Source organism: Protopterus annectens, chromosome 1.part0, assembly GCF_019279795.1.
Source record: "Protopterus annectens isolate FY-2018-M chromosome 1.part0, PAN1.0, whole genome shotgun sequence".
NCBI classification, from domain to species: domain Eukaryota; kingdom Metazoa; phylum Chordata; order Ceratodontiformes; family Protopteridae; genus Protopterus; species Protopterus annectens.
In genome coordinates, this window is record NC_056725.1 from 823,082,149 (window position 1) to 823,107,036 (window position 24,888).

The 24,888-nt window shown below is 38.5% G+C and overlaps 1 protein-coding gene across 4 annotated transcripts in view; it reads left to right on the forward strand.

Annotated features, from left to right (window-relative positions):
• The window catches only part of TIAM2 (TIAM Rac1 associated GEF 2), a 2,099,243-nt gene that overhangs the window by 26,775 nt on the left and 2,047,580 nt on the right, over window positions 1-24,888 (forward strand). The window contains exon 2 of one of the 4 annotated variants that reach the window (XM_044063392.1): window positions 20,019-20,140. The exons of the other annotated variants lie outside the window; for them this stretch is intronic. The gene's annotated coding sequence lies outside the window, so the exon portion shown is untranslated. The remainder of the gene's footprint in view (window positions 1-20,018; window positions 20,141-24,888) is intronic. 4 annotated transcript variants of the gene reach the window in all.

The window sequence follows — 24,888 nt, forward strand, 5'->3', positions numbered from 1 at the left end:
CCCATGTGGCAAACTCATTAAACTACAAGAGATATTCATTGTCAAATAGCAGCTACTTAAATGGTAGGGAAATTCAAAGGACAAATGTGTAATGCCTTTGTCAATAGCTTTGGATAGCCCACCGGACACGTGTCCCTTTTTGGGGGTAGCCCAAGTGTACTGTTTAGTCACATGGTCATTGTCACACAGTACACAAATTAAAGCCAAAGTCAAATCCATATGTGTAGTACAGGAAGCAGCTCAGTAACGGTTCATAGCCTTCCTCACCTGCTGTAAGTGCCAGACAAATTGATGCATATCAACGGAGTGCATTTCACAGCCTTGTTGCTACAAAAAAGCTAAATTAAAAATGTATTCATAGTAAAAAGATTTGAGTAAATGAAGTTAACAAGCTTAATGTTAATAAGAAATGCACTGTAATGATCTGCAAAACAAGGAAACCAAGAATCCCAGATTAGCAGATCAGTTACAGCCTCTAGTATGACTGTATGTACGCAGATTGCTTATGGTGAAGTGAATAAGTACATAACAACTAAAAAGTGTATATTTCAGCTTGTTGCAGTGAGAATATACAGTGCAATCCATTGCATCCCCTATGCCTAACCTACCTCCTGCTCCAGGATCTATGGCAAGATCCCAAATCGGGTAGAGATTTTAAATATTTCTCTTATCTGCTTAGTTGCTAGAATAACTAACTTTGCATATGCAAGCATTTTTCTGAAGGATACAAAATGTGAAACTCGCATGCTTGTCATTATTTAGTGACTACAGTTCAGAATAATTTGTCTGAAAGACGCACTTTACAAGTAGACCAAAATACTTCAACAGTTTTTCTTACAAATTCTGGTCAAAGCCAAAAATAATTGGGGGGCGGGGTGCAACTTTATTTTGTGTATTTGTTAACCAGGAAGAAATATGGACAAAGTGCCCCTTTTCAGGGGGAACCCAAGAGCACTTTCTGAGTGACTTGCTCTAAGTTGCACAACAGGCAAGTGGAGGTGGAAGGATTCAAACCTTGTACTTTTTTACTACAGGAAGAAATACATTAGCTGCTCAGAACAGTCGATGCCTGGCAAGTCTACTAGAACACCAGGTGTTGCATGGACATTCATTTTCTGAACTCTTTGTATTAATGTAATTATGAGTAATTGACACATTTTTTTTTTATTTTTTTTATTTTACTTAATTGTTAACTAGGTAAGCCCAGTGTTTCTAGGGTGCGTGGGAGCACTATGTGATTAATTGACATAAAAATGAGACCCATCACCAATGTTCCCCAAAGCAGGAGACTTAAGAGGCAGTCCACTGTAATTCACTTAGTTAGCAGAATTAACTGACTGAAGTCATAAATAATTCTGAAGCCATAAATTATTTATCAGAAAAGAGGGCCTGGCAGTTAGTGTGGAGGATTAAATATCATATTTAAAGACTAGAAACTAGCAATTATTTTTGACACAAAAAGGTGTTCACATGCAACCTTATGCATGTACACACTCTTTTGTGCCAAAGTAAGTTTGTTTCAAATGTTTTCTTTAAAAAAAGTTTTAAAAGCAGCTTCTGAATGTGGAAACCTGTGTAGATGCAATTGTATTCCCATCATTAATATTAATGGGCAGTCAGGAGGCACTTGCCTCACTTTGGGTCCCAGCGGCAGTTATGCTGGATTAGCAATCGATTATGTAATTGCCTACCCGTTGAAGTAACAGTTTGGCAAAATAGTTCTGAGTTTCTAAACATTTTTGGCAATGAAATGTTTTGTGGGTTGCAGTCTCTCTTTTTTAGCAGCATCTACTATATTTTCTCCTATTTCAGCAGAGTAGTGTGAACTGTGTTTGGTTTTATGATTGAGTGATATAATTTTAGTTAGACATTTAGAACATGGGCAAGGGAGCCCGCAGGATTTTTTGCAGGGGGGTGCAAACTCAAGCCCCGCCCATGTAGCCCCACCCCTCCGATGTCCCCGCCCACTCAGCCCCACCCCTGCCCACGCAGCCATTCCAGTGTCCCAATACTTGGCTATTTTTCTCCATTTGTCATAGACACTGTTCAAATATCTCAGTGTGCATACTGTTTTATGCTTTACTTCTACAATGATTACAGATATTTGGATTTCATTTACAACTTTTATTTCAAATTTTATAGCACAAACACCGATAGACATTTACTAAACCTAAACAAAGCAATAGTCTTACAATGAAAAGAGACTTAGCATTAAAACTTCTCTGCCTTTGAAACCCACATTCACCGAAACATTGAAACCCACGTTCAAAGAAAATGCATCTAGCCAGTGACAGTTTACCTTTGGGCTGTTTTCAAATCATAGGCTCCTTGCACACATTTTTAGAACCATGCAAAAGTTATTTGATTCACCCTCCTGACTATTAATTATACTATATAATAATTGAATTATATTCCTTGTATAATACAGCACCACTTGTTAGAGTGTGTTTTAAATTTATAGTTCTGAACATTTTTCCTTTAAGCAATGAAACAAATCATATGAACCAATAATGAAAACCTGCCAATTCAGAACATTTCAACAATAAAAGGACCACTCTACTCAAACTTCTGTCATACAATTCACCAATATCAATCAATATGCAGAATCTTTGCAGAAGTAAAACTCATCTGAATAATTCCACATTAAAGAGATCTGAAACCAGTGAAGAGGTTGTTGCTAGAAAACAACTTTATATTTCATCATTTCATCTACAAATTCACTGCCTGCTGCCCTTGAAAAATAAATTGCTTACGTTATATTAAAAAAAATGGTAAGCTGGTATATTGCAATAGGGAATGGGTGGCAAGCTGAAAAACAAGTACATAGTTATTAGGCAGCTCATCCAAAGGAAGACATACACCCCCTTAAAATACACATCTACATGTTATGGGAGTAGAACCTACAGCCCTCTGTATCAAGATGCAAGTATGCTACCTGCTGTGCTGCTTTAAAAATTCTATACCACAATAGTTATACTATTTGCTAAACAAAACAATTGCACATTTTAAGCAGACTTAGCAGTAAAACTCTCTTCCCTTGAAACTCACAATTCCTTGAAAATAAATTCCACCTGCTAACTCTAGGGCATTTCACTCTCTCTAACACACACCTCAACCTTTAAGTGCAAGAAATCTGGACAAAGCCTAAAGTAAAATCGAACAGATTATAAATATTGCTCTCATGAACTTAAAACATTGCTAGAACAGGATTTATGCTAGTATGCATTTTTCTAAAGGATATTATATCTAAAACTCAAATGTCTGTCATTACTTAGCAACTTCAATACTTTTTAGGAGGAATATGGGGAAAAATCTGGACATTCTCCAAAAACCTGGACAGCTGAGGGGTATGCTTCTTCCTTCTTATACATACAGACACACATACACACCATACCTCTCATTCTGTTAACACAAGAAATCTGGACAAAGCCTGTTATAACGTTGGGGATAAAGGCCCAAAACTAGGGACACATTAGAAAGTTGCTAGAATAAAAGGATTTATGTTAGAATTAAATTTTCTGAATGATATGAAGTCTGAAAATGAAATGCATGTCATTATTTATTAACCAACTATATTCAGATATAGTTGGTTACCTCAGTACTCACCATGGCTTGCATTTTCTCCTCTCTTGAAAGGCCCACTCTGCTTAACTTGTGTATTATTTCCTCAGTTACTTCACCGTGGGTTGCAAGGCAGCTTCATCACTAGTGTGTGCACAAAATATAATGCTTTCAATGAGTCTTGCAAGAAATCACATGCAATCATCATGGCACAGAGGTTCTACTGAAGATGCTGTAAATTTCTCTCATACATGAACACGACAGAAGCCAGAAACAGCTGTTATTCCACAGCCAGATGCAGCAGTAGGAAAACAAATTGCAGAGAACCAAAATAATTTGGAACCAGTTGTATCTACCATTATTTACTGTGCAACCCCTGACATTCCTCTCTGTGGAAAAGAAGGCTCTGGTGGAAATTTGTTACTTGTTAGATTTTCGTATTGAAGCTGATGACAATACTGAAATAGCACAGTGAAACAGGTGCAGGAAATGCTTGGTACACATCCCATAGGGTGAAAAATGAGCTGTTGGCAGAATACGAACACATACTTCAAAAGGAGATTGTTTGTGCAGCAAACAGGGCAGTTGGATTTTGTGTATTGGCAGATGAAACTGCAGCTATCTCAGACATTGAGCAGTTGTTACTGGGCATTTGGTTTGTTGATGATGATTGTATTCGAGAAGAGTTTGCAGATTTTGTTCCCATTGTCGTGAGAGATGCACAGTCTGTATCAAATGTCATTGTCAGTGAATGCATAAAGTGCGGTCTAGACCTGGAAAAATTACTCAGACTGGCTATGACGACTGCTCCATAATGGCAAGCATCCAGAATGGTGGTCAGGCAAAGATTTGTGAAAAGTATCCAAAAACAGCCTTTATCCACTGCGCATCTCACAGACTAAACCTTGTAGTCAGTGATCTGAATGATGTTCCTGAAATGAATAGTGCTGCTGATATCAAGATTATTTTTTCCATGACAGTCCAAAACGACGAGCATTGGCACCAAATATACTTCTTCTGTGTGTGACACGATGGACCGAGAAATAAAAATCCATTCATGTGTTTAGTCAGAACTTTGAGAAAATATATGACTGCCTGGCTGATCTTCAGAAGAGCATTGCTGGTGAAACCAGACAAAACGCACATATGTTACTCAGCGCTTGCTCATCGTGCACATTTCTTATTTTTCTCTTCATTATTGCAAATTACTCATCAGTTCTTGAGCCTGTTGCCCAGATGTTTCAGTCTGTTCAACTTGATATAGTAGAGGCTCAACAACACATCAACAGACTTATTAAAATATTCAAGGAGCACCGCAACAATGCTGAAGAACACTTTAGGAATGACATTTTCAGTAAGGCAAGATCACTAGCAGATAAATTTAGTATTGAGTTAGTGTTATCAAGGATTTGCAATCGACACACCGAGCAAACACAGTAGTCATGGATTTTGAGAGTTATTACAGAACAAGTATTTCTATTCCCTATCTTGACTCCTTAGTTTTTCACTGACGTCTCGCTTTTCCACCATTAACACTGCTCAGTTCAACTTATTTTATCTGCATCTTAAAATGATGCAAAACCTACAACGTGAAGAATTCTGAAAACTAATTGCCGTCAGTAATGAACTACATCATATTGCTACTATATCTGAATGATCGCTTCTTGTCTGATGCATTGGCTTTGAAGTTATAAGTTAGCCTAAAGAATCCAATGGGCTACTACTACCTTTGTTGTCAATATCTTGCAGATCTTCTGTCAATGATGTTACTGAACAAAAACAAACAAAAAAAGTGTCAGGTATGGGATTAAAAAAAAAAAACATTTTCTGATGTGTTTCAGCTGCACCAATGATTGGCATGTGCATCATACTAACCTGGACAACAACAAAAAATAAATACATAAAACTAGTTGATTTTTGCTTTCGTACATGTTTATGCAAAGAAAACATAATACTGCAGTAAGCACCATTATACCTCTCAACTGAACAGATTTTCGCCTCCTATTTTTTGTGTGTTCTTCCTAAAATGTGTACTTTTATGGCAAATAGCTGAGGATTGAAGCCATTAAATAATAATAAACATTTGAGTCGAAGACTCCACATCCTTCAGCAATTTCATGCTAATGCAAAACCTATTATTCTATCAACTTTCTAAGTTTGTAAGAGCAATATTTAAAATCTTTCTCTACTTGTTCCCCCATCATTTTAATCTTTGTCCAGATTTTTTGCTCTAAGAGGTTGAGACTGAGGTAAGAATTCTGGATAGAAATATGTGTTTTATGCACAGTCTTCACAGTTTCCCTTAAAATGTCAATGAATCTCACATGAACGTGTCTATATTCTCCTGCTTTGACAATCTGGCTAGTGCTTTTTAGTTTTTCCTTTCTGGTCTTATTTTTAGTACATCTTCAGCATTATCTCTACTAAACATACTGTATGAACAATCAAATGTTACTACATACTTGTATGTCTAAACCATGATGCTTATGTAAATATCTTATGCAATCATATCTACAATTCAGTGCCTACTACTCCTAAAGAATAAATTGCCCATGCTACATTAAACAAAAGTGGTAAGCTAGTATACTGCAATAGGGAATGGGTGGCAAGCTGAAAACAGGTTCATAGTTGCTAGGTATTTCCTCCAAAGGAGGACATACTCAGGACTGCAGCACCCCATCTCCTTAAAATACAAATCTACATGCTGTGGAAGTAGAACCTATAGCCTTCTACATCAAGATGCAAGTATGCTACCTGCTGTGCTATTAACACTGCTTTAAAATTCTATACGACAATAGTGATACCATTTGCTGAACTAAACAGTTGCACATTTTAAGCAGACTTAGCATGAGCAGCAGTAAATTTATCTTCCCTTGAAGCTCACAATTCCTTAAAAATGCACTTGAAAATAAATTCCACCTGATAATTCTAACTAGGACATTACACACTCACACACACACCACAACCTCTTAGTGCAAGAAATATGTCCAAAGCTTAACATAAATAGGGACATTTTTTAAATGTCAGAATGAACATTCGAGTGGTCACAAATTGCAGGAAGCATGTTTCTCCTAACAAAAGTTTTAAAAAAATCTTTTAAAAGTGCCGATACTTTTAACAGATTACATGATATTAATATTGTTATGAGAGCTTCATTAACATTCAGAAAACAAGTGTGCTGATAAAATACTCATGAAATTCATAAACAAATTAATTTGTCACAAAAAGAAAAAAAAATAAAGGCTGTAAGGCTCATGAAACATTTATTTCAGCCATTAATTTGTCACAAAAAGAAAAAAAAAATAAAGGCTGTAAGGCTCATGAAACATTTATTTCAGCCATTGATATCCTGGTATGTAAGGGTTACCACCTGTCCCACTTTGCAAGGGACAGTCCCTCTTTGGACAGTTGTGTCCTGCAAAGAATTTGTAAAAATGGCAAATGTCCTGAGATTTTAGAGAAAAATTATTTCCTATATTTTATGTAAAAGTTGTATCAAACAGTTATTCTGTATGATCTGAAACACCTAGATATTATAAGAAACACAAGTGTATCCACCACGGAAATGACAATGAAAATACTGTTCTAATACCAAGGATACGAAGGACACCCAGCCAACAGAGTACGGTTCCTACTACGCCAAGATATAAATATAAAGTCCAAGCATAAACTCGTGTGTAGGAACCTAATGGCACCCTCAATAACGACTAGACAGCTTCAGGTACTTCAACTCTTCAAAGACAATACAAAAATGTACGAGAGCTCTTCAGTTAGATTCATAAAGCTTTAATTATAGTAAGCGCTTTCACCCGTAGGCTTCTTCAGACTTTTCAACTCAACATTCAGTACACAGATTTAAAAATACTACGTACACCCATTATTGGTCAAATTCTTAGCCAATGAGAAAACAATGGGAAAATGATTGCGTTACACTCGTATTACGCTTAAGCGTATAACTAAACTCTGAAAATGCACAATCTCAGGCCATTATCTTATTTACAAAAGCAAACAATGTGCACTTTTTCACAATGCATCCTATATGAGTGATAAACATCAGCCCGTATTACAGAAAAAACAGCATATCTGGTACATAAGACAGCAGTTATTAAACAAGACGAACTAACTGATCGCATTTTGCATTCTCAAACTAGTACTAGAAACATAGGCGCCACACAACCATATAACATTTGTAAAACTCAGAGTTCATCAAGAGCGGAACATTAAACCTAACTAGGCAGTACATTTGCAGCGTGTTAAGAAAGCACATATCATTAACTTCCAAATAAGAATATATATCAGAAGCATAAGCGACACAAGATAAAGCAACTTTTAAAAAGTGCAGTACACATCAAAAATACCACTTTGTACCTAAGTTGACATTACAGGTACAGCGTGATATAAAACGCATATTTTTTAGCTGTCAAACATTAAACTTCCAATACCTTTGAATATGTCTGCAGAAGACGCAAAACCATTACATCCACAGCATCACTAAAATGCTTGACTGTATATATATATATATATATACCATATAAAAATAGCAAGAACCTTAATGTGGCTATCTGCAACTCCAAAGCCCCAAAAAGTTTGCTTGTGGAACCCTTATGTTGCACTCAAAAGCTATACTCCACGTCTCTATTAGCGTGAACTCACGTGAACTCATAAACACAATCTCGTGTCACTTACTCAGTAAAATAGAGAGCTAAGCCTAAATGCATCATGTCTAGTGCAACTACAACAAAGGTTGTTAACTTGCAAAAAGTCCAGATAAAGTAAAAAATACGAAAACTTCTTCTTTATTCCATGAATAAAACCAACAGGAATGAGCGCTTTCACGTAGCAATAGTACACTTCATCAGATTCTATTACAAGCTCTGTTATTTCAGTTTATATAGCTATACATTATACTTAATTGATATAATTAAACAATTAACTAACCATTAAATATCTTAGTTTAAAGCAACATCTTTCTTTTGTTACAGTGCCATTCAGTTACCTCATTTCTGCAAATAAGTCCATTTTAATGCATTTTGAAAGCTCTTTAGATTCAAATATTATATGTATGCCTTTCATAAAAGGACCCATAACATTAATATATAAACTAAACATATAAGAATTACAATATATATTAACTTAATTACCTTACATTATTTTAAAACAGTAAAACTTTAATGGATTAAATAAAACCACATATTGTCTAAATCTTTGTATGATGTATATTAAAGTGCTCAGCGCAGATCTATATATAACAGCCTAATATACATAAATAACCAACTAATCCTATCTATTAACTATGGCCACTTAAATATATAAATAAAATATGAATATATATAAAAAATGAATGTATATGTATATAATAAAACTGCATTATTTGCGATGTTTTAAAATAGGCTTCAAGGGGACATACTGATTTAAACCCGGTGTATAATACTTTCTACTTGGTTCTGACAAGTGCTCCAGCTTTGGTGTGAGCAGTTTGACTGTTATATTATAAGAAACAGAATAAGTAACATAAAATGCTACAAAAATAAGCTTTTATTTAGAAAAAAGTGACGTTTTATCATTCGTACTGGCCGTGGATATGTTTCGGCCTGCAAAATCTGATGTCTGTACCAAAATGTCCCACTTTGGACATTTGAAAAGCTGGCAACCCTGTCCACACATCCCCGGCCCTAACTACCTATTTCTTACTTGCACACACCTCTCAAACACTTAAAAACACACATGCACACACTTACCTCTCACTTGTATGCTCGTCCCAACATCTTTTAACATCCCCGGCCCTAACTACCTATTTCTTACTTGCACACACCTCTCAAACACTTAAAAACACACACGCACACACTTACCTCTCACTTGTATGCTCGTCCCAACATCTTTTAACATCCCCGGCCCTAACTACCTATTTCTTACTTGCACACACCTCTCAAACACTTAAAAACACACACGCACACACTTACCTCTCACTTGTATGCTCGTCCCAACATCTTTTAACATTCCTGGCCCTAACTACCTATTTCTTACTTGCACACCTCTCAAACACTTAAAAAAACACACGCACACACTTACCTCTCACTTGTACGCTCGTCCCAACATCTTTTGGATTTGGAATTCCGCGCGCAGGGTGGAGGAGGCGGAAGCTAAAGACGTAAGCCAACAGTCGCACAGACGGAGAACATGAAATCATGTCGCAAACACCTGTTCCGTCTGTGCGACTTGACGCAAAGAAAAAAAAAAAACATTTTTTTTTTTAATTAAAAGAAAATGAAGTCTCCGGGCTAGCCGAATCCAGGGGGGTGCAAGTGCACCCCCTTGCACCTGCCTGCGGGCGCCCTTGAACATGGGGCAGTTTTCAGTAATGTCAAATGAATTAGTCTCCGTTCAGAGGGCATATACAAAAATTGACTGGCAATTGTACGAATTCCTTTGTGAAGGAATAATCAATTATGACGAGTACAACTGTATGCTAGTGGAACATCCAGTCATGCCCAGTTTATTGTGAATCCCAAGATTCACAAAGATATTATTAATCCACCCTTTAGACCGATAGTGGCAGCTAGGGGATCAAAAACGGAACCACTAGCAGCGTTTATAGATACTATGAATAAGGAGATTCTTGATAACATACCACATATACTAAAAGACTCATGACACTGTTTGGACTGTCTTAGAACTTTATTTGATACATATTTAGGGGAATTTTGGTTTGTTACTGTTGACATAGTAAATTTGTTTTCAGTGATTCCCCATCATATTGGTTTAGATTGGTTTGCCAGGAGCTTGGATAAACATAGTCACATGCATCAGGTGAACAGCTCTTTACTGGTCGATTTGCTGCAGATTGTTCTGGAGAACAATTATATTGGCTTTGAAGGTGAATTCTACAAACAGTCCACAGAGGTTGCCATGGGCGCTAAATGTGCACCCATTTATGCCAACTTAGTATTAGCCGAATGGGAGGAGCAATTTGTTTTTGACATCTGAATATAGATCTAAGATGATTATCTACCTAAGATTTTTGGATGACATATTGTTCCTTTGGAAAGGCACATGAGATGAGTTGGATGAGTGTATAGGCTATTTGAATAATACAACAACACTTTTAAAATTCACCAACAAGGCTGATAGAAATACCATTGACTACCTGGATCTACAGTTATACACCAAAGATGGGAAGGTAGAATCCAAGTTATTTAGGAAAAAAACTTACAGCAACACATTTCTACACTATAATAATTGCCACCCTTACTATGTCAAGAAGAACTTGGCGAAAGGCCAGATGATTAGGGTGTCACGCATAGTAAGCGAGGACAACAAATTCCTGGAAGAACTGGATGTATCAATTGACCTGTTTGTCCAAAGGGGTTACACCATGGACTTGCTTACCACAGTTAAACGGGATATTATTGGAAGGAGGGCCACCGATTTTAGGCCTATCCTGCTAGACAGTCAAAGGGATGTAGAGAATAGTAATATTCGCAAACACAAAGTGAAGAACATTCAAACAGGTATGGTTTTGAAACATAACAACACCGTCATTGAAGTTAAAAATATTGTCCAATGGACATAGAAAAGTGTACTCCCCACAGATCGTAGGTTCATAGGTTCATACTAGGCTATCTGCCCTGGGGCAATTATAAGCCTAGCCTGATTCTGTATGGCTTACGCCACCCCTTGATTTGAGTATACTGTGCCCTTTTTAAGGTTTAGTTTACTGTACCTCTGTCTAATAGTGACACGGGAGTAATCACTGGGACAAACCTACGATCCCCCATCCATCTATCGAGATTCTTCTTGAAGAGATTGTGAGGTGCTCTGCCTCACATGAACTGGAATTCTATTCCAGAGCGAAGGGAGCCTCTGGGTTATGAACCTGTCCCTCCAGCAAGTTCTATTTATTTCTGTGCTGAGGTTCAAGTCCCTCGAGCGTGTGGCTCTAAGGGATTTAGATTTACTGAGGTGGAGCATGTCCATTAATTCTGGATTTGACATAGCTTTGTATGTCAGGCATAGATCGCCTCGATGTCAGGCATAGATCGCCTCGAAGTAGGCGGTATGCAACTGAGTAGAGCTAGAGTTTTTTTAACCGAGCAGCATATGGCATCTGTTTGAGACCCTTGATCCTCTTGGTGAGATACTTTTGGGGTCTTTCTAATTGCTGCAGGTGTCGGGTAAGGTACATCCCAAAAGGGGCATTGTATTCTATGATGGGCCTGATGAGGGATGAATAAAGGGGCACGATTACCTCTCTTGATCTAGGTGTGAAACCCTTCGTGATGAGGTGGGCTATGTAGAAGGTCTTTCTAACCACTTTGGCAATGTGGTTTTCAAAGGAGAGATTGCTATCAACTTGGGTCCCCAGGTCCCTAATAACTTTCTCTGTACTTAATGGGTTTCCGCCTATGTGGTAATTTGTGGACACATTGTTTTGCCAAAGGGTATGACTATACATTTTTTGGCATTTAGCTTTAAACCATGGCGCTGGCACCAGTTATCTGTCTCTGTGAGACCTTTTTGAAGGATGTTTGTGACAGCTGGAGAGTCGATTATGGCGCCCAGTTTGCAGTCGTCTGCGAACTTGGTGAGCCATAGTCCTCCCACGTTTGCCTGTACCTTGGAAAAGTATATACCGAACAAGAGTGGTCCCAGGACAGAACCCTGTGGGACGCCACTTGTGACCGGTTTCGAGTCTGACATGGCTCCAGCAACTTTCACTCTGTGGGTTCTGTCTTTGAGCCAGTTTGCGACCCATCTTGTGACATAGGGGTTTATATTTAAGCTGGATAGCTTATCTATGATGCCCGAGTGGGGTATTGTGTCAAATGCCTTTGCAAGGTCCAGATAGGCTGTGTGGACTGCCTTCCCTTCATCTATGGCTTTGATGACTGTTTCAAAGAAGTCAGCCAGGTTCAAAAGGCAGGATCTGCCCTAGACAAAGCCGAACTGGGTAGGATCTAGTGTCTGTAGGTCCCCAATGTCTTTGTTTATGAGCTCCATGATGATCCTCTCCATAGCCTTGCAGACTAAGCTAGTCAGGCTTATGGGGCGATAGTTTCCAGGGTCCGTAGAGGCTCCACCTTTGTGGAGTGGGACCACTGTTGCTGTACGCCATTCTGTGGGCACATATCCTGTAGTGAGGCTGAGATTGTATAGCTATTTTATTTGAGGGATTAGTTCCTCTTGGAGTTCATGTAGGACACAACCTGGGACGCCATCTGGTCCCATGGAAGCAGTGTTTTTGCTTTGGAGAGGGCAGCCTTCACCTGAGCATCAGAGATGTTTGGGAGGCAGCCCTCTGCCGGGATAGATACTTGCTCTTTTGGGGGGGGTGGGGTGGAGAAGTTTGCACTGAACCTGTCTGCCAGGATATTGGCGATGTCTGTGGGTTCAGTGTATTTTTTGTCATTTAGAATCAACTCAGAACAAGTCTGGGAGTTGCATCCCAGGTTCCTAACATAACTGAAAAAAGCCTTATGATTGTCTTTGATGTCCTGTGCAATTTTTCTCTCGAAGCTGGCCTTGGAGGATTTTATGAGGGATCGTAATTTTTTGCTAGTACTGATCAGAGATGCCTTCCCTATTAGGGATTTTGCTCTATCATGTAGTAGTTTCCTCCTTCTGGTGTACAGTTTATTTATGGCAGGGGTCCACCAGACTGGACACCTGCCTTTGGATGAATGGGTCTTGGTTTGGGATAGCATGATCCATGCATTCCTGGAGATGTCCGTAGAATGCGTTTATATAGGATTCTGCAGTTTGGGCCGTAGTTTCCACTGGCCCTGGGGCCTTGAAGGATTCCACTTCGGTTTTGAGAAGTTCGCTTTTGAGAAGTTTTTCACTGTGGTTTTCTGGGCTGGGGGTGGGGTCGGGATGTGGACATCCAGTGAAATTAATTTATGGTCTGATCTTACCAATGAGGGATATACTTCTGGTGTGGAGCATAGAGTCCCCATGTTGGTAATGATCAGGTCTAGTATGTTGTCCCCTCTTGTGGGAGTGGTGACTAGTTGTTCCATAGCATTTGAGTTTATAATTTCCAGGAACCTTTGGGCTGTGGGGCTTGAGTAGTGCTCCCAGTCAATGTTTGGGTAGTTGAAGTCACCCAATATAATGGTGTTCGGAGAGATCTTCATATTCTCCAATGTTTTCAGGAAAGCCGAGTGGGATTCCTGACTTTGAGAGGGTGGTCTGTAGGATGCTATAAACTGAAAAGACATACTAGGAAAAGTTCCCCTTTTTATCAACAGTAGAGGTTTGAATATTAAAGAACATTTGGAGAGAACACCCATGTCCACTGGACAAAGGCCTGCTAAGATGGCAAAATGTGGAAACTGTAAAGCTTGTAAATTACATCAGTGGTGGCCCATATGTTTTGGTGGGCAATTTCAAGAGGACTTTGAGGAGTCCTGGTTATTGTAATTGCAACACTAAAATGGTCATATATGTGGCTACCTGTTTATCCTGTCCAGCTTTTACATTGGTATGACCACAAGAAGGTTGCGACAAAGAATTATGGAACATAACAGGGATATCAAAAACAAGAAATCGACTAACTCACTATTAACCACAGTAAAGATTGTATTAACTACAAGAAATTCTTATTTTTTTTTATAGATAGACTACAAACCAAGGAGTTTGGTGGTGATTATAAAACCATTTTAGAAGTCAGGGAATGCTTGTGGCAAATACGATTAGACGCAAGCAGTCCACCTGGCATCAATGACGCCTTATCTCTAGCATGTATATTGAAACACAGGGCAGCTTGTATTTAACAGACAGAAATAATAGAGGATTTTGATTCTTGATTTTTTAGGTAGATTCATGAGGTTTGCATACATATTTGTACACTTCTACACCACACATTTTAAGACATTTTTGCGTTTATATACTCTGCAGTGGTGGTGCCATGGTAGCGTTGTCACCTCACAGACGTTGCCCGTTCGATTCTCAGTTCGAGTGTCTTCTGTGTAGTGCTGCGGTAGCGTTGTCGCCTCACAGTTAGATGTTGCCCGTTCGATTCTCAGTTCGAGCGTCTTCTGTGTAGCGGCATGCATGAATGGACGTTCCTTCATATACATATATATATATATATATATATATATATATATATATATATATATATATATATATATATATATATATATATATATATATATATATATTTCTTGCACACAGATGTATTGTTTTATATACATTAATGTATATTACGAGTTTAGGTATTGAAATAATTTTTTATGGTACTATTTATAGATTATTTGGTGTTCAAACAAAACAATACAATAGCTTCATTAATGATAGTTTGAGTTAAAATTTAGAAGTTCAGAGGACTGATGTATCTAATTACCCTTTGATTGTAGTGTTAATTGAAAAGTGTATTTAATGGTTGTGATTAGATGTGGAAAACTGACTCTGAAGATGCCCTACAAGGGTGAAAGCGCTTACTCAGTTACATGTTGTAGTTCAATAAAAGTCTTGGTGATTTTACCTTGGCATCACCAGTGTTTTACTGTTTTTACCAGTTTTCAGTAATGTCATTTTCTGATCGACCAGTTGGGGGGGGGGGGTTATTTTTCATTATTTTATTTACATGTTTTGTCTCAGTGTTAATGAATTTTGTGTAAGTGGGATAGGGGTTGATTTTTTTTTTCTGGTGGTGTGATATGTATCTTATGCCAATTTTATAATGAACTGAACAAGAGAATCCCATTTATTTTCATTTATGTTCATGTTTAATTACTTTTTATAATTGTATATCTGGGCTTGTATTAGATGAGTTAATGTATGTTAGGTTTTAGCAAACTGCTTAAAAATGGAAATATGGTGTTTGTTTTGGGAATTTTTAGTAGACAAGATTACATGATAAAATGGCAGTTAACAATTGAAGCAAGAAAAATTGTTGTAAAATAAATTTATCTACACATTGACCTAGATAAATATTTTTAGCCCGCACACTTTTTTGCTAAGTCAGTACCGGAGATATTACTATTCTCGCTCTATTTTTTGAACAACGTTATTCACGATACATCTCCCAACATTTATGCATGTGATATGGTAATGCTCTGCACAGACATAACCTAGTTTAGTCCCTCCATAACAACACAACAGGATTTTACAAAACTAGTCAAATGGACAGTAGCTAATGGACTTGGCATAAATATTACCAAATGGGGTGTAATACAGCATAACCCCATACCATGTGTAAAGCAACAAAAATGTGTTGCATTAACACTCAACCGAAATCTGTCCTTCAAACAACATTATAGAATTGGCCATGAACAAGATCCTGCCACAAATAAATCGTTGGTATAAAATCTCCCACCTGCTTCCTTCATCCACCAGACAAACCGGAGAACGGCCTACCTATTGTTGCTTTACATTCATCCACCAGCACACTACTACTTCAAGAAAGAAAAATGTAATTTGCCTTACTACCTAGTAAACACATCACTGCATCTTATTAAAAATCTCAGTTGGCTACCAGTGCATGGAATTGCTGTTAACTTATTCAGACCCTAACTTTTCAAAATTGTGAATGAATGGTTCTGCCCACCACCCAGTTCCATGAAGGAACAAACATAAACACAAAATATTTTCAATACAGATGCATTACAACTTTCTATGCCACCTTTGGCAAGGCAGAACTGGTGAAAGAGCTTTCAGCAAACTGGTGCCTTGAAACATTGGACCGCTTCCCAGTTGGAGTTTTAGAAAGCAAAAAACAATAAGAACTTTCAAAAAAGAAGTGAAAAGGCACCCAATTAAGACAAACTTGTGTGATTGCTTTGGGAACAGGGGATAGCTCGCCAGCTGTGTTTACTGAGTAACAGCAAATTTTGCTAGCCTCGCTTAAACGCAGATAGGATTATCAAATATTGTATGCACATATGTTTATTTTTAACACATTGAGTTAAACTTGTATCCTCAACAGTCAATTTTATTTCTACCAACCATTTTTTACTGAGTTGTACCAACTATGTTGGCTATTAATCTTGTTTCTTGTCTATTGGCTTTGGTATATATATTTATGACAACTGTATATATTCATTTGGTGTATATATTTATGACAACTGAATATATTCATTTGTATGTTTTGTGAAGTTTATTGCATGATCTGAGCTGTCTGAGCATGGGCTGTGGCTGAACAGACCAGCCTCTCTCTCCCAACTGCTTAACAAATTGAAAAATGACTCCGCTGTCATGTATATACTGAGGTGTTCAGGGACCTGCACTGCTGGCTTTGTTAAATAAGCTGGAAACTGAAAAGGATCTAGATGTGTGGATGACAGGTTTTAGCCCTAGTGGTTAATGGTGTAGTTGTGGAAGGGCAGTGGTAACTAATAGTGTAAAGTAAGTAGAGTTCACGGAAAGGAAATTCCATCAAGCAGAGTTTCTTGAATTTAAGAAATTACAGGGACAAATGTAACTACATGTAATCAAAACAGTCACAAAACTGTTTTTTTCATCGGTGGGTGCCTTGAAGCGTAGGCTACGGAAAGGCAGAGTTGAGACCCTTAGTTCTGGTGATGAACTTAAAGCTGCTGTTCTGAATGTGCACCATGCAGGGTAGACAGAGTGAGTAGTAGTTGATGGATGTGAAGGTGTTAAGTGACTGACTTCAAAGGCCCATGTCCATCATAATGCTTGGATCTATGTAATTGTTTTTTTGTTCTGTCTTTACAAGTGACTAGGAAACTAAAATGAGCAACTCCAGTTTGAAGAAGACTGTAACATATGTAGTAGTGCAAATACTGAGAATGGGATGGAGACCATGAAGGATCTTTTTCATGAGGATCAGGTCATGGTTATTGTGGTCCAGTGACAGAAAATGCAAAAGCAAATGTTATTTATAGCTTTGCCTAAAATGCAGACAAGAGAAAGTGTCAGTAGACAGGACCACTGGGTTTTTGAAGTATGTAATAGTTGTAACTACAGGAGGAGACACAAGTATTATTTTATTAACCATTGAGAGTTCTTTTGGAATAAAGGATCCATTTTAGGAGGCTCAGAGTCTCACAGTAGATGTGAAGTTTTCAGAAGTCCAGAAAAATGTAGGTTTTTAGCAAACTGACCCCTGAAACATTGAAGTCCGGGATAGAGGCAAAGCCATGCAAATGCAGACTGAAGAGCACCAGTGTTTTTTTCTTTATACTCGTAGAAGGTAATTGTAGGCAAGGATTAATGGGATCTCCCAGCCTGTCATTTTTTCCTTGCTGGGTACAAAAAGGGGGGGGGGGGCTGTTTGATCTGCATGTAGTTTCATATTTTATTATTGCTGTAGTCCTTAACCTACGTTTTGTATTCTTGAACTTCCATTTTGTGTAGGACTCTCCATTCTCTCTGAAGTCTAGTTCTACCCATACTACCCAAAGTATTTTTTGATACCCCATCTTACTGTAGCCAGGGCAGACGATCCTGCCTCAGTATCCCCATCTCACTGTCATCAGGCCATACATCCTGCCTCAGTATTTCCTGATCTTTGCAGAAAGCAACTGCTTTCCTGGACTTAATTTTGAACAATTTTGCTAGTTTGTCCCCACCAACCCGAGAATACATTCTAAATTGTCTTTCAGATTTCATTTTCCTCTGTTTATATTTGGCTTCCAGTGTTGTGCTTTATTTCTCTGTTTTTCTAAAAGACTTCAGTACATACAGTGATTTGACATCCACAAATGTGGACGACTTGATTGATTGATTTGCATATGTTATGGGGCTATCCTGTATTATAAGAGGAGGCATTTTAACAAAATGTGACCATTACTCCCCATTTGGTAATATTTATGGCAAGTCTGTTAGCTACTGTCAATTTGACTAGTTTTGTAACCTCTTGCTGGGTTGTAGGGAGCACTCACATACACACTCTCTTCCATTCACCCATGTACCTGCACACGTACCCCCCCCCCCCCCCGTGCTACCTCTCTGGCATCTACAGTGAGACGGGAATACTGAGGCATGATGTCTGGCCTGACGACAGTGAGATGGGGATACTGAGGCAGGATGTCTGCTACAGTGAGATGGGGTATCAAAAAACACACACACCCTAATATTACCTGACAACTAAAATGTCCACCATGGTTGAACATGGCATTTTGCTGCGCTCATTACGTGTGTCCAGGAGTGGCCATGCTAATCTATGGAGCCAAGCACTCGGTTGTGTGCCTTGCCACAAGCAGTTCCAAGGGGAGAGCATATGGCTGATTTGCATGTGCCTGTCTCCTGCACCGCCTCATTTAACATGTAGTGCAACCATGGTGACAGCCCACTGCAGTGGCTAGAGCTGTCTCTGAATCTTAAATGGTTACAGTGAAATGTACTCTCCATGGTAACCTTTCTGAATTCGGCCCTTGTTGGAAAGAGAAACCTAACTAAGCAGTTTTCTCTGTTACTTTGTGTCTTAAATATTGCACAGGTGTTTCCTCTACCTTTGCTAAGTTCACTTCATTTCTTCTTTCCATTTAATGTGCCTGTTTCATAACACTTTTGTTGACCATATTCTTGTAGGGTATGATTTAGAGTAAAGCTAACAAAATTTTAAAGTGCTTGTAGATTCAGACATGTTTTGTGACAGATATCCAGATAAAATTGTGTTTTAAGCATGGATGTCAAAATGCTGTATGAGGGTTTTCAGTCAGGATACAGCAGTACTGCTGTTTGGAGAGAATGTCTAGTGATGAGACACTGGGGGATGGGTATAGTGAAACTACTGTGCAACGGCTTAAAAGCAGTCAAGAGTGTGCGTTGTGACAGCAGTAGTTAACTGGACCCTTTGGTGTACTTAGTGTAAAACATTTGGAAACACTTACTGTGGAATTGTTGATGTGGAAAAGCACAGGGTTTGTATGGAGAAGGCAGTAACCCTTTCTTTTGGTTTATTATGGGATGGAAAATCAATTTGAGTTATGAACGAGTAAGAGCAACCTCTGTCTGCACATACTGCCTGCCCAGAGGAAATTCCTTCTTAAGCTTGAGGGGCACCAGACCAAAGCACGTTATTCAAATTAAGTTTGAAAGATTACATCATCAGAACATTTAAAGACATATGTCTTTATGTATTCAGGTTTACTAGTAATTTTGTTCTGAGTGTATAGTTTAGTCTAGTAGATTCTATTTCCCTTTTTGTTTTCCTGTTTGTTTCATTTACAGTGCTCTGCTGCTTGTTCATAGGAAGATCATTTCATGTGTACTAACCTAGCTTTACTAGTGGACTCCCTTGTAATATACAGACTGAAAAATGTTAACTGGAAAATGTAAAAGCTGAGACGAGTGATCATGCAAATCTGTTTTAAGTTCCCTGCTCAGATATACCTGTTTTCTCTATACTGTCATTAGATTTCTTTACTGAGCTGCATGCATAGTCTAACCTGTTTGTCCCTCTGTTTCTTTCTGCGTCCCTGCAACACTGTAAGTTGTTTATGATGGTTACATACTGCTAGATTTTTTTGTTTTACTCCTTTATTCAGATTTTGTAAAGACAAACAGCTGAGAGAAAAAACCTCCATGAAGGAATTTGCCTGGGCAGATTTAAAATGGTATAAGATGACAAAAGACATGAAGCATTGCAAGTAAAAGCCAAATACTGCAGGTAAGGGAACATTTTGTTCAAGTGCCTCAGTTGCTTCTGTAAAGTGACAGCCTTTAGGCAGACTGAGCTTACAAAGTGGGACTTGTTACAGATAACACACCATCAGTTTATCTTTTTCAAGGTCCTGAGCAACAATCCTGGCAAGCAGAGGGCATAAATCATGATGCCAAACCCTGCACACAATGCTAGTGCATTGCAGGATAGATGCACACACACACACACACACGCAGTATGGATTGTAGTCAGTTAATCTGCCAGTATGTGTTTGCCGTACTCCTGGTTAAGCTACCTACTCCTCCCTTGCATTACCCTAAATTAGCTCATTCTCACAGTTACAACTATTAACTGCTGAAGGCCATCTTGATTCTACACTCAGTTTCAGTTAACAATGTTTACACACATACTGATTTGTCTTTTAACTGTTATGTACACTGCATTTCTCTGTTTTGCAATTACTGTGTCACACTGTTCTCACTATTAACTCATGGGCAGTTTTTATCTCTGTGCCATTTATTTGTTAAATTTGTTAATTGTTTGCTATTTATTGTTATAGAACTAATTTCTTTACTGACTTGCTTTGTACATTGTTGATTTAATGCGTGTTCAGCTTGATTGTTTAATACTGTCCATTTGTATGTATGTATGGAGCCTTTCTCCCCAGGCCTCCGATGAAAATGGGCCTTATGCCCAGTCGGACATTACCCGGTAAACAAACTAAATAAATAATGTGGGATGACATGAGAACGCCTGCTGATGCTTGCTAACAAAAATGGATGATATGCAAACTCCTCACAGATGGTAACTTATCTTGGAACTAAGTGCTGTGAGTCAGAAACACTGACCTGTGCATCACTGTTCTTTAAATACGTATGTCCTAAATTTATATTTATGCACACATACACATCTGTATGTAGTTTTAGGGTTCATTCACTGTACTAAAAGTGAAGACAAGGTATATATGAGTCCATTTGTTCATGTATTTTAAAATTTGCTGTATCTTTTGTAAGTTGTAAACAAAATGTACAATATAGGATCATGTCTCAGGTCTGTAAAATCCTTGCAGACTGCTGCTGTAATGTAGCAGCAGTATAAACAATTGCTTGCTAATTTCTACTGTTGCCCCACTTATTAAATGTTTGTAAATAAGTTCTTTACTTTTTACGCCACTGTGTTACTAGGCTGGGGTAGGTGTGTATATGTGATGTAGTGTTTGTGATAATGTAAAACATCTCTGGTTTTGTCCTTAAACAGAGCTTATATTCTTCAGCCCCTCCTAATCTCTCACCAGTAAAGTATTGTACTAATCCTACTGGTTTGTGTAAGGCATAGCCACACCAGAACTGAGTCCATTCATATGTTTTATTTGTTGATTTGACATTTTCTATGCATAGCCTGTTTTCAGTGAAGGCCTGAGATGTAAGCCTCTGTGGTAAGAGAAATGTGTTTTGAATTTGCAGTATGTAATAAAAGATTAACATGCAAATATAACACAGGTGAAAATAAGACCCAATGAAGAGAGAGTAAAATTAGCAAGCAATGTGCACTGTAGGAATGTAATCAAAAGACAATAAAATTAGATTGTATTGTGCTGAAGTGGGGTGAAGGGTATCCTCCCGTACCAGCCAGAGAACCATGTTATGGGGGTGCATTAGGCGCCTAGTTAGCTTTATGTATGTATGTATGCATGCACATTTCTGCATGCATGTAGGGCTAAGGTTCTGGCAGAGTTGGTATAAGCTCCAGCACCCTTCCCTCAGGATACTCCAGCACACTTGCAACCTCTTCCCAATTTCTTTTACTTCTGCTCCAGTAATTAAACACAGGTTGCCAGTAACATTTATTGGAAGGGAAATTGCACTGGTGTAACATGTATAAACGGGCCCTTATTTGCTCATTATTTGTTGCAGAATAGGGAACAGTGCATGGCTTTGACTTCATTTAGTAGAAGAGGGTGTGAAACACTGTCAAGGACAAATGTGGAAAAGAGAGTTTGTGTTATTTCAGATAACTTGCATTTCGAAAATAATTTGTATGAAGGTAGCAAGGTCAGCTTGAAGGATCTTGGAATTAGTCCACAAAGACATTAGTAGACAAATTGAAGTTACTAGTTCACTGAGTTGTAAATCTTCCTCTTATCTCTACATGGACATAAATATGGTGTTCAGTGGGCAACCAAAGTAGTTGAAGGGCAGGGCAGTGCTAATAGTCTTATCAGGGAAGGTTGGAGGACAGCTATGCTCTGAACATTGTTTCTCTTTTCAGAGTGCATCTTACTCCATAACCAATGATCTGTGCATTATTTTTTATGTATGTGTTGAGCAGCAAAGTACAGTTGTGTAAAATTTTACCATAACGGTAGATGTCCTTTCCTTCACCTCTGCAACGGTAGACTTTTCTAAACTGGCCGGGCCGAGGGCTGCACGGCAGGAAATCCCATTCGTAAGGAATACTATAGTGGTGAATGTAAGGACATTGTCTGTTCTCCTTCTGTGGTATACCAAATGATCCATATGCTACCACATTTGAAAAAAAAAAAAATGACACCACTTTTTCTCCCCTTCTCTAGCATTATTGTGCTGTTGACCTGTCTTGATTCATAGCATTTTGGGCTTGCATGAAATCTCAGATTCTTTCTTTAGGAATTTCCCCCCTTACTCGTGTATATTACCCATGACATCTTTATACTTTGAGCCCAAGAAAAGTATGTATAGCGCTGTCTGTAGCATTCCATTCTTTCATTCCACATTGGAGCTTGTACACCTATTGAGCCTCTGGGAATTTGAATCTTTTTTATTGTTTATTTAATGGCATTTATAGCTGCCTGCTGTCTGAGACCATAAAGCAGGTGAGTCTTTAGGAGTTCACAGTTCTTTAATGTATAACTTCAGAGTGAAGAAACTTTATGCCAATGATGGGAAGCAAGTCTAAATGAAGGAGTCCTTGCATTTAACCAGTTTTCTACATTAAACAAGGTGGTGTAATTTTAAGCAGTTTTTTGTAACTGGTGGCGAAAGACCTCTGAGGGAATTCCTGTGTAAAATTGTATTTTTTCCTGTAAAAAAGTAAATAAAATACATTTACTTCAGAAGTTTTTCTGTGGAGCTTGTACTACTGCTAAGGCATTATTCAGTAATTTTTTCAACAAAAATAATTTTTTTTCTGTCAAATTGTTACCAACACTTCTCAGCTACACTGACTGCTTATCGGACTCTTCTCAGCTGTAAGCCAGTCCTGACTCCCAATGGTTTTCTATAACTGTACACAGTCAAAACTCCAAACACAAGGAAAATAGTCTTTTTCTTTCGGCTGCTCCCGTTAGGGGTTGCCACAGCGGATCAACTGTGTCTATTTCTTCCTGTCCCCTGCATCTTGCTCTGTCACACCAACCACGTGCATGTCCATCCATAAACCTTCTCTTAGGCCTTCCTCTTTTCCTGTTACCTGGCAGCTTCATCATTAGCATCTTTTCCCCAATATACTCTGCATCCCTCCTCAGCACATGTCCAAACCAACGTAATCTTGACCAGGAAAAATAAAATGAAGTTTCAGAACAAAAAATCCCAGGCACTCACGGTTGTAGGCAGCAAAAGCATAAATCCAGTAAATCCAACGATAAGCCAAGTAACACAATTAGAGAAAAGTTTTAGGTTTAACTAGTAAGCGCTTTCGCTGTTCAAACACTGCTTCTTCAGATTGGAATTGACTGAGCTTGGTTTTCTTGGAAGCTGGCTTTCTATAACTTTTTGTAATTTTTGAGATGAAAAGTCCAGTACTTGTTGTGACAGGCTGGGGCAAATGTATTTGGTGCTCATTTCTAAAACAATTTACCTAACTACATTTTTAGTCAGAAGGTACCACTGTCTCTTCTTGGTGGATAGGACATGGACCAGGTTTGCCCTAAGGTGAAAAAAATTTGTCCAGGAGGCTGTGGTCTTTAATCCAACTTCCTCATTGCCTCAGCCATTGATGGATGATTCTGCTGTGGCCCACGTATCTTTTTCTCAAAGATCCAATGTAGTTCTTCCTCCAAGGTGCCACTATGGATCAGGGATCAGGATTGTCTTCTGCAGCTGTACAGGTGCTTTTGCTAGGGAAGGAAACGCCACCCTTGCAATCTTTGGGGAAGCTATCAGGGGATGTTCCTTCCCTGTACTGCACTGAGGAGCTTTTCCCCCGGGGGTATGGACCTGTTGTTGAGCCTCTCATTTTCTGGGGGCCTCCTAGGAAGGGAAAACATAAGTATAGACATTTTTTCTCTCCTCATGCAGATAACTGGTGGGTTTAGTAAAAGGATTGTTGAAGGCATTTTAGTCTTTGATTGATGATTTTCTGATTCTGAAGAAGAAAATAATTTCTTCCCTATCAGATTCCAATTCTCAGTCTGAAGGACAGTATTTACACTGGGATTGCCTTTCTTATATTCTGTGACTAGAGGATGGAGATTCTGACTCTTAAGAGAGGCTTTCCTGAGATTCCCCTCTGGAGAATTGTCTTTTCCTAAAACTATTGCCAAAATTAAGGATTTTTTTCCCAGTGATCACAAAGACATGTCTGAATGTCAGTAAAGGTGTAGGATCATAGGAGGTTACTAGGCTAATGGCCCTTACAAGCCTAGCCAAGAGTTTATCCACAAAAAAGAAACGTCAGTCAGCACCTGTCGCCCCTGTCAATGAGGGACATAGGTGAAACCCTGGGATAGATTTGTGGCTTCCCATCCACTCATCAAGGTTGTGCTTGAAGAAGGTCAG